The 10624-nt window shown below is 41.6% G+C and overlaps 1 protein-coding gene across 5 annotated transcripts in view; it reads left to right on the top strand.

Annotated features, from left to right (window-relative positions):
- The window catches only part of LOC116099715 (ubiquitin-conjugating enzyme E2 Q2-like), a 121121-nt gene that overhangs the window by 41182 nt on the left and 69315 nt on the right, over positions 1-10624 (top strand). For 2 of the 5 annotated variants that reach the window (XM_031383679.1, XM_031383680.1), the window contains exon 3: positions 503-553. The exons of the other annotated variants lie outside the window; for them this stretch is intronic. The gene's annotated coding sequence lies outside the window, so the exon portion shown is untranslated. The remainder of the gene's footprint in view (positions 1-502; positions 554-10624) is intronic. 5 annotated transcript variants of the gene reach the window in all.

The following is a 10624-nucleotide window of genomic DNA, read 5'->3' as shown; positions in this document are numbered from 1 at the left end:
AATCTGACTGGTGTGAGGTGGAATCTCAGAGTTGTTTTGATTTGCATTTCCCTGATGACTAAGGATGTAAGAATTCTATATCTTGATCCATAGAAAGCAGAAGGAGACTGTGTGTCACACTGGGTTTAGCTTGAGCATATGAGACCTCAAAGCCTACATCCACAGTGATGCACTTCCTCCAACAAGATCTAATAAAGCCACACCTCCTAATCGTGCCATATTTTAATGGGCCAAGCATTCTAACACATGAGTCTATGGGAGCCATATCTATTCAAGCCATCACAATAAGTGCATAGATTTATATCTGGGTCTTCACTTTGGTCCCATTGGTCAAAGCATCTGTTTTTATACCAATAGCATGCTGTTTTTATTGCTATAGCTCTATGGTATAATTTGAGGTCAGGAAAAGTGATATTTTCAACAGTTCTTTTATTATTTAGAATTGTTTTAGCTATACTGTGTTTTTGTGTTTCCATATGAAACTGATAATTTTCTTTTCAAGGTCTGACAAGGAATTTGATGAAGATCGCATTGAGTCTGTAGATTGCTTCAGGTAGGATGGGCATTTTATTATGTTATTTCTACCAATCCATCTTTTCATCTTATGGCATTTTCCTCAATTTCTTTCTTAAATGTCTTAAAGATTTTTGTCATACAAATCTTTTACTTTCTTTTTTTTGTTTTGTTTTGTTTTGTTTTGTTTTTTTGAGACAGGGTTTCTCTGTGTAGCCCTAGCTGTCCTGGAACTCACTCTGCAGACCAGGCTGGCCTGGATCTAAAAAATCCACCTGCCTCTGCCTTCCAAGTGCTGGGATTAAAGGCGTGCGCCACCACGACCTGGCTTACTTTCTTTTACTTACTTTTGTACATGGAGGGCGGGGGGTACTGATTGTGTGAGTTAATTTTGTGTGCATCTACTTTGCTGAAAGTTTTTATCATCTGAAGGAGTTTCTTTGTGGGATTTTTAGGGTCTCTCATGTATACTATCATCATCTGAAAATAAAGATGCTTTCCCTTTTTTCTTTTCCTATTTGTATCCTCTTGATCTCCTTCAGTTGTTGTATTGCTCTAGCTAAGACCTTAAGTGTTAGAGTGAATAAGTACAGACTAGACAAACTTGTCTTATTCCTAATTTTAGTGGAACTGCTTTGAGTTTCTCTCCATTTAAGTTAATGCTGGTTATGGGCTTGCTGTAAACTGCCTTTATCATGTTAATGTATTTATTCCTACTCTCTTCAGGACTTTCATCAAGAAGGGGTGTTGGATTTTTGTCAAAGGCTTTTCTCTGCATCAATGAGATGTTCATGTGGGTTTTGTCTTTCAGTTTTATATGGTGGATTACATTCAGTTATTTTTGTATGTTGAACCACCCTGAATAACTGAGATAAAGCCTACTTAACCAGGGTAGCTTATATTTTTAGTGTGTTCTTGGATTCAGTTTGTTAAGTATTTTATTGAGAATTTCTGTACCTGTTTTCATAGGGAAAATTGTTCTGTAATTTTCTTTGTTTGGTCTTTGTGTAGTTTGAGTATCAGAGTAACTTTGGCCTCATAAATTGAATTGGATAGTTTTTCTTCTGTTTCTATTTTGTGGAATAATTTGAGGAGTATTGGCACCAACTTTTTTTTTTTTTTTAAGTATGGTAGAATTCTGTGCTAAAACTATCCATCCTTGCACTTTTTAGGTTTTTCTTTTCATTGATTTTTGATTCATTGTTTGATTTGGTCTGGTTTGGTTTGGTTTGATTTGGTTTGGTTCCGGGAGATTTTTAATAACTGCTTCTATCTCACTAGGGGTTATAGGTCTATTTAAATTGTTTATCTGATCTTGATTTAACTTTGATAAGTAGTATGTATGAAGAAAACTATTTCTTTTAGATTTCCCAGTTTGGTAGAGTTTTAAAGTATGTCCTTTTGGAGCTCTGGATTTCCTCAGTATCTGCTGCTGTGATCCCCCTTTTCATCTTTAATTTTGTTAACTTGTATTTTTCTTTTTCCTTTTAGGTAATATGAATAAAGGTTTATCAATCTTACTGATTTTATCAAATAACTAACTCTTTGCTTCATTGATTTTGTTGTATTATTTGTTGTGGTTATTGTTTCTGTTTTTTCCGTCTCAGCCCTGAGTTTGATTATTTCTTGCCATCTATTTCTTTTGGGTGTGGTTTCTTTTTGTTCTCAGGCATGCTGTTAAGTTTCCAGTATAACACCATCTCTCAGGTTTGGTTTGGTTTATTTAGGCACTTAGTGTCATGAACTCAAGTCTTAGAACTGCCTTCATTGTGTCCCATAAATTTGGATATTTTGCGGATTCATATTCATAACATTCTAGAAAATCTTTTCTTTCTTTTTTCCTTTTTCTTTTTCTTTTTTTGTGGGGGGGTAGGAGTGGTACTGGTGTTTGGTTTTGGTGTTTCAAGACAGGTTTTCTCTGTGTAGTCTTGGCTGTCCAGGAACTCACTCTATAGACCAACAACCACCTTGAACTCAGAGATCCACCACTGCCTGGCTTAATTTCTGTATTGACCCATTGTGAGTCAGTAGTGAATTGTTCAGTTTTTATGAGTTTGTAAGCTTTCTGTTTCTGTTGTTGCTATTAATCCAGCTTTAAATTCAAAGTGGGCAGATATGAAACAGTATTATTTCAATTTTCTTGTACCTGTTGAGATTTGCTTTATATCTGGGTATGTAGCTCCAGGAAGTGCTGAGAAGGTATATATATATATATATATATATATATATATATATATATAAAAATATAAATATAAATATTTATATAAATATATTTATATAAATATATTTATATAAATATAAATATATATATAAAATATAAAATATATATATTATATTTTATTTTTTATTTATTTATTTTTTTACTTATTCACTTTACATCCTGCTCACTGCTCCTCTCCTGGTAGAAGGTATATTCTTTTGTGTTGGAATGAAATGTTATGTAAATAGGTTAGGTCCATTTGATTTATAATGTCAATAGCTTCAGTATTTGGTTTTTGTCTGAATGATCTGTCTATTGATAAGAGTGGTACTGAGATTACCCACTTTCAGTGTATGGGGTTTAATATGTGATTTATGCTACAGCTATGTTTCTTTTATGAACTTGGGTACTTTTTTTTTCTTGTACATAGTTTTTAAGAATTACAATGTCCTCTTGGTAGATTTTTCCTTTTATTAGTGTTAACATAACTTTTACTTGTCTGATGTAAGTGTCGTCTGGGAGGCTTACTGCCTCTATCTGCTAACTAGGCCTAGTCCTGCAAGCTTCTCACCCCTCTACAATCTAATCTAGGCCTAAAATGTTTTCAGGCTCTGAGACTTGCTGCTCAATATGCTTACGCTTTATAATTGTTTATGAGCTCTCCCTGGCTGGGCAACACAGATGTTCTGGCTCAAGGCTTCTCTCTAACATGACTGGTTCCATCTGGCTTTTCTCTCTGCCTCTGACTTTAGCCCTGCTTGGCTTCATACTAACTTTGGCAATATTTTGTAGTCTTCTGGCTTCTTCTCATTCTCTCTGGCTTGTTTGGTTTTCCCCTTTGTCTAGCTCTCTCTCTCTCTCTCTCTCTCTCTCTCTCCTCTCTCTTTCTCTTTCTCTCTCTCCAACCTGTACAAGTCTCTGTCTCTGCACTGCCCCACAGATAGCTCCCCTTTCCTCTTTTCTTATGAGAGTTTAACATATTTTGTCTAATCTTTCTTTGATTCCTCACTTTGCCTGACACTCAATTAGATATCACTTTCAAACACTGGTGCTTCCTTCTACAAACTAACTTTATCTTCATTGTTTGGGATTAAAAATATTTACTAAGGGTGTGTCTATTCCAGCCAGAGGGATTAAAGGTGTGTGCCAACGACTGAGCTATACCACAACTAGAAACATTTTTTTTTCAGTAAACAATACAATCTCAGGGTTCACAGTGTGACCAAATATCTGCAACCGAGTAGTGCGTAGTGCCTTCCCTATTTCTTCTGGCTAGTTTTGGTTTGAGGTCTGTTTTGTCAGATGTAGAAATGACTACACCAGCTTGCCTCTTAGGCCATTTTGCTTAGAGTATCTTTCCCCATCCTTTTACCTTGTGTGTCAATCCTTGAAGTTAAGATCTGTTTCTTGGATGCAGCAGAAGGATGGATTTTGTTTTTGCATACATTCTGTTAGTCTTTGTCTTTTTCGTGTGAAGTTGAGTCCATTGGTGTTGAGAGATATCGACGAGCTGTGTTTGTTGGTTTCTGTTATGTGGTGGTGGTGATGGTGTGTGTATGTGCTTACCCTCTTTTGATTTGCTGGTCTGTGATTATTTACTTCCTGTGTTTTCTTGGATGTGTTTAACCTCTTTAGGTTTCCTTCTATCACATTCTGTGGGGCTGGATTTATAGATATTGCTTAAATTTGGTTTTGTCATGGAATATCTTATTTTTTTCTGTCTATTGTGATTGAAAGTTTTGCTGGTCATAGTAGTCTGGGCTGTCATCTGTTCTCTCTTGGAATCTGGCGCATGTCTGTCGAGGCCCTTCTGGCTATTAGAATCTCTGCTGAGAAGTCAGGTGTTAGACGTTACTTGCATTCCCAGCCCCTTGTATGTTTTAATATTCTTTCTTTATTCTGTACATTTAATGCTTTGATTATTATTTTCCAAGAGGAAAATTTCTATTCCAGCTTTTTTTGGTGTTCTTTATCCTTCTCGTAACTTGATAGACATCTTTAGGCTAGGATTTAGGATTTTTTTTTTTTCTATGATTTGTTGAAAATATTTTCTGTGCTTTGACCTGGTTTCTTCTCCTCCTTTGATTCCTATTTTTCTTAGGTTTAATCTTTTCATAGTGTCCCAGATTTCTTAGATATTTTGTGCCAGCAGTTTTTACATTTCACATTTTCTTTGACTGATGTATTCATGTCGTTCATTGTGTCCTCGGTACCTGAGACTATTTCTTTCATCTTGTGTTCTATTGTTGAAGCTTGCCTGATGTTTGTATCCAGGGGCTTATGGTTTTCCTTTCCAGATTCCCTCAGTGTGTGGTTCCCTTACTGATTCTGGTTCCATTTTCAGGTCGTGAATGATTTTATTCATTTCCTTCCACTCTTTGTGCTTTCATAGATTTCTTTAAGGAATTTGTTCATTTCCTCTTTAAGGACCTTTATCCTTCTCATAAAAGCCATTGCAGGCTCTTCAGCTTGTGCTTCAGCTCTGTTGCAGCCTGCGCCTTAGGTTGTTGTGTTCCAGTGGAGACATACTGTCTTGGCTGTTATTGTCTTTTTATGATGCTGTCTAAGTACTTGAGATTTAGAAACTTGTAATTCTAGGTGCTGATATCTGGTCTTGTCTTTGGTGGGTTCTTCGTGGTTTTCTCCTTGATTTCTGTTGCCCTCTCTGTTTCTTGGGAAGTTGAGGTGGCTGCTTGTTGCCTGCTTGGGAATTCTGGGATCCTGCTCGGTGTGGCCAGTAGGGTTTTCAGGTAAAATGTATTTCTAATTGGGACCTGCCACTTGGGAATGGGGATAGGAGGTACACTGAGGGGTCCCCAGGAGGGAGAGGATTTAAGTCCCCTAAGAATGGGGGCAGAGAGTGAGGAGAGGCCACAAGTAGTCTGTTCCAGAGTGGAGGATAGGTTTGGAGAATTCGATTTGGATCAGAGGAAAGAAAGAGAATGAAGAGCTGGAGCTTGCCCGCCTGCTTTGCTGGTTCATTTGTTTCTCTGTCAGGCTTGGCTGGTGAATTCCCAGGGAATACCTGCTGGAGTTGGGGGCTGGGTAACAGCAGGAGTGTGAGGGAAGGCTAGAGGAGAGAGCCTGTGTAATCTCTTGGAGAGGGGGAGGCTACAGCGGGTGACAACTATGGAGAATGAGAGATTGGCTTTGGAGGCGAGGAGGGAGAACTGAAGAGCGCAGTCGGCCTTCCTGCTTTCCTGGATGGATAGCCTGCTTTTCTTAACTTTACTGAAACATTTGGCAACCTTTTTTATTTCTACATTGCTTCAGTCAGATTTGGGGTATGTTGCGACTACTGAAGCAATCACAATCAGGGATTGCTATTACGTCACTGGGTTATGCTGAGCAAAGCCCACCCCCTAAGGCTGGAGCTCAGATCAGCTCCTGAAGCAGAGATGGCAGGCCACAGAGGCTTCCATCCAGAGGGAGGTCTGGGTGGGGCTGGATATTAGAAGACGTCTTCAAGGCACTCTTGGTTGCTTTGCCTAACAAACACCTGCCAATTCTCAGTTATTTAAGACATGAAAACTTTAGTTCTTTCTCAATACTGCATGCCCACAAAGGCTTTGGAAGGACACCCTGGAAAGATTCACTAGTCTCCACAACGACCAGAATCAGAACGTTGCTTAGTGGTTCCTAAAGCTTCTTTGAAATGATATATATTTGTATTTGAAATTCAAAGAGGAGCTTGGGAGTGGTGGTTCACACCTTTAATCCCAGCATCTCAGGAGGCAGAGAGGAGCTTATCATCTTTGAGTTCAAGGCCAGCCTGATCTACAGAGCAAGTTCCCAGAGATCCAGGGCTACACAGACAAACACACTATTAAAGAAACCAAAATCGAACCAAACCAAAACAAAGAACCAACATAAAGAGGTCAGGCAGTACAATATTATGTTATGACCTTGACCTGAGAACTTCCACTTAGTGAACATCTGATGAATGTGAGCCAGTAAGGATGGCTGAGGCTTGGATCTTCCTCAGGTTCACTCTGTGGAAATGGGAAATGACATGGCTTCCGTGGAGTAATGCAGCCAGTGTCTTAGATAGGGTTTTACTGCTATAAACAGATGCTAAGACCAAGGCAACTCTTTTAAGGACAACCCTCAATTGGGGCTGGCTTACAGGTTCAGAGGTTCAGCCCAGTATCATCAAGGCAGGAACATGGCAGCATCCAGGCAGGCATGGTGCAGGAGGAGCTGAGAGGTCTATATCTCATTCCGAAGGCAAACAGAAGACTGGCTTCCAGGCAGCTAGGATGAGGGTCTTAAAGCCCACACCCACAGTGACACACCTACTTCAACAGGGCCACACCCTGGGCCAAGCATATATAAGCCATCACAGCCAGTAAGGATGGTTGAGGCTTGGACCTTCTTCAGGTTCACCCTGCGGAAATGGTCCATGACATGGCTTCCATGGGCCAGTACAGTCATGAGTATGTGGGACTCAGTGAAAGGTAATTAGGTCATGGGGTTCTACATTCATGACTGGATCAATAATGCTGGTCTTCAAGAGTGAGATATGAAGAGGCTTGGAGGTGCTAGACTAATCCTAGCACATGGGAACTGGAAGCAAGAGGAGTGGTGAGCATCGAAGGCCAGCTTATTCTACACAGCAAGTTCTAGGCCAGATGGGTACATGATGGAACCCCGTGGATAATGGTAAAAATAACGAGTGGTCTGGGTCTCCAGAGAGTCTGTGCAAAGCAGCAATGTGGGAGCAGCCCACATACTGCTTCCTTGTGCATTAGCAGTTCCTTCCTCCTAGGCCTTGCTGCCGTGTGGCCACAGGACTACGGTTTCCAAATGGCATCTGTTCACCATGAGACAGTCAATACTAGAGAGACAAGGGTTCGTTTATTTGGGGCTGCAGAGATGGCTCAGCAGTTAGGAACACCTGCTGCTCTTCCAGAGTTCGGTTCCCACACCCACAGCAAGAAGCCTACAACTGTCAACAATTCCTGGGCATCTGAAGTCTCTGTTTCCTCAGGAACCTGTGCTCCTGTGCACACACCTACACACGCACACACACACACATACACACACACACAAAACCTATGCTCCTGTACACACACCTACACACACACAACCTATGCTCCTGTGCACACACCTACACACACACACCTACACACACACACCTACACACACACATACACACACAAAACCTATGCTCCTGTGCACACACCTACACACACACACCTACACACACACACACAAAACCTATGCTCCTGTGCACACACCTACACACACACACCTACACACACACACATACACACACAAAACCTATGCTCCTGTACACACACCTACACACACACACCTACACACACACACATGCACACACACACAAAACCTATGCTCCTGTACACACACCTACACACACACACACACACACATACACACACACACACAAAACCTATGCTCCTGTGCACACACCTACACACACACACCTACACACACACATACACACACACACAAAACCTATGCTCCTGTGCACACACCTACACACACACACATACACACACACACAAAACCTATGCTCCTATGCACACACCTACACACACACACATACACACACACAAAACCTATGCTCCTGTGCACACACCTACACACACACACCTACACACACACACACATACACACACACACCTACACACACACACCTACACACACACAAAACCTATGCTCCTGTGCACACACCTACACACACACACATACACACACACACACATACACACACACACACAAAACCTATGCTCCTGTACACACACCTACACACACACAAGCTATGCTCCTATGCACACACCTACACACACACACACCTACACACACACACACCACACACAAAACCTATGCTCCTGTGCACACACCTGCACGCACACACACAAACACACACACACACTCACGTGTGCACGCGACGAGGTGCACACACCCATATGCAGACACACCTAAGTCAAAGCCCTTTTGCTGTTGTTTCGTGTTTTTGTTTTTGTTTTTGTTTTTTTGAAGCAGGGTTTCTCTGTGTAGCCCTGGCTCTCCTGGAATTCACTCTGTAAACCAGGCTGGCTTTGAACTTCTGAGTTCTGGGATTAAAGGGGTGTACCACTATTGCTCAGCCAAAATAAATATGTATTTCAAAATATAAATATTTCAGGGCTAGAAAGATGGCCCAGAGGTTAAGAACACTGACTGCTCTTCCAGAGGTCCTGAGTTCAAATCCCAGCAATCACATGGTGGCTCACAACCATCTATAATGAGATCTGACACCCTCTTCTGGTGTGTCTGAAGACAGCTACAGTATACTTACAATAAATAAATAAATCTTTGGAAAATATTTCAAACATATATATATATATATATATATATATTTTTTTTTTTTTTTTCAAGACAGGGTTTCTCTGCATAGCCCTGGCTGTCCTGGAACTCACTCTGTAGACCAGGCTGGCCTCGAATTCAGAAATCTGCCTGCCTCTGCCTCCCAAGGGCTGGGATTAAAGGCGTGTGCCACCACTGCCCGACTTTCAAATATATTTTTAAAAATAATATATTTTGAATATATTTCAAAATAAATCTTGGAAAAATGGTTTATTAAGATTTGGCACTCTACAAAACTATTTTGAGAGAATCAAGGTACTTTGATAGTGGACTTCCGTACAGAAGAACAGGAGGGACAATGAGATCATGACAGGAAGGTTCTCAGTTGAGCAGTTCATGTCTCTCTTTGACCTGGGCATCCCCATGGACCTCAGTTTCCCTGGGGCTAGTTCCTGCATTTCCTTATACAAACACATCACTGTTTGGCAAGTTAAACTTCATAGCATGTGTCAAGTTTTGTGCTAGCTGATACACAACACTGAAGAAGAGGGTGGGGAGGTACGTGACACATTTTGATGTTATGTGAAGGTTACCAGGCATTTTAGGTTTATAAACACCCCCCAAATCTTAATCACTTGGATGCAGCTTTTCTTTATAACTGAAACCGTGGGACCAAAGGAGCAGAAACAAATGAACTCTTTGAAGGACAACCTGTAAAGGATCTGCCTTAGTCACTGCTGGACCCGAACTGCGTATCCCAGGCTGTCTCAAACTCACTAAGTAGCTGAGGATGACCCTGGACTCTTGAGATTGCTCTGCCTCCACTTGGAGGATGCAGGGCTGGTTGGCCTGCACCTTCACGTCCAGTACACGCAGTGCCGCCCAGTTCACACAGTGCCGTCCAGTTCACACAGTGCCACCCAGTTCATGCAGTGCAGGCTCTTTCAAAGTATGCTCCGCTTTGTTTTGTGCTTGCTACATCCACAAGCCCAGCATGATAATTAGTACCAGGGTGCTAGGCTGGCTGCTGACTACATACAGGACGCTATCGGGATCCAACTCGGGGGACAATGATGTCACTTTATTATAAGAACTACCAGGAGCATAGCCTTAGCCTTAGCCTTCTATCCTTCACCATAAAGATCCATTTCTGGGCTGGAGTTGAAGCCAGAGGTCGAATGATTGCCTAGGGTGTACCATAGTCCTGAGGTCCCTAAGAAGCACTCTCCCCTCCCCCTGCCCCAGAGGGAAAACCAAATACTGTTCAAATGGTGATGTCTTCCCTCACCCCAGTTTAAGATCCTTCAGTTTAAGGAAGAATAAAGGTTACCCCAAACAGGCAGTTACAAACCTGAAGGTGTAAGACCATGGAAAAATACAAACTGACCCCAGGGGCTGCCTGCTGAAGTGGAACTGTGCCGCTAACAAACCGAGGCTTAGCTAGGGGAGCCTCAGGCTGGCCTTTAACTCTTGCCTCTCTTCTCTCTCCCTCTCCTCCCTTTCCTCTCTCTCTCCCTCTTCTCCCTCACTTCTCCCTCTCCTCCCTCCCTTCCTTCCTCCCTCCCTCCCACCCTTCCTCTCTCCCTCTCCTTCCTCTCT

Source organism: Mastomys coucha, unplaced genomic scaffold (genome assembly GCF_008632895.1).
Source record: "Mastomys coucha isolate ucsf_1 unplaced genomic scaffold, UCSF_Mcou_1 pScaffold20, whole genome shotgun sequence".
Classification (NCBI taxonomy): Eukaryota; Metazoa; Chordata; class Mammalia; order Rodentia; family Muridae; genus Mastomys; species Mastomys coucha.
This window is presented reverse-complemented; position numbering and strand designations above follow the sequence as displayed.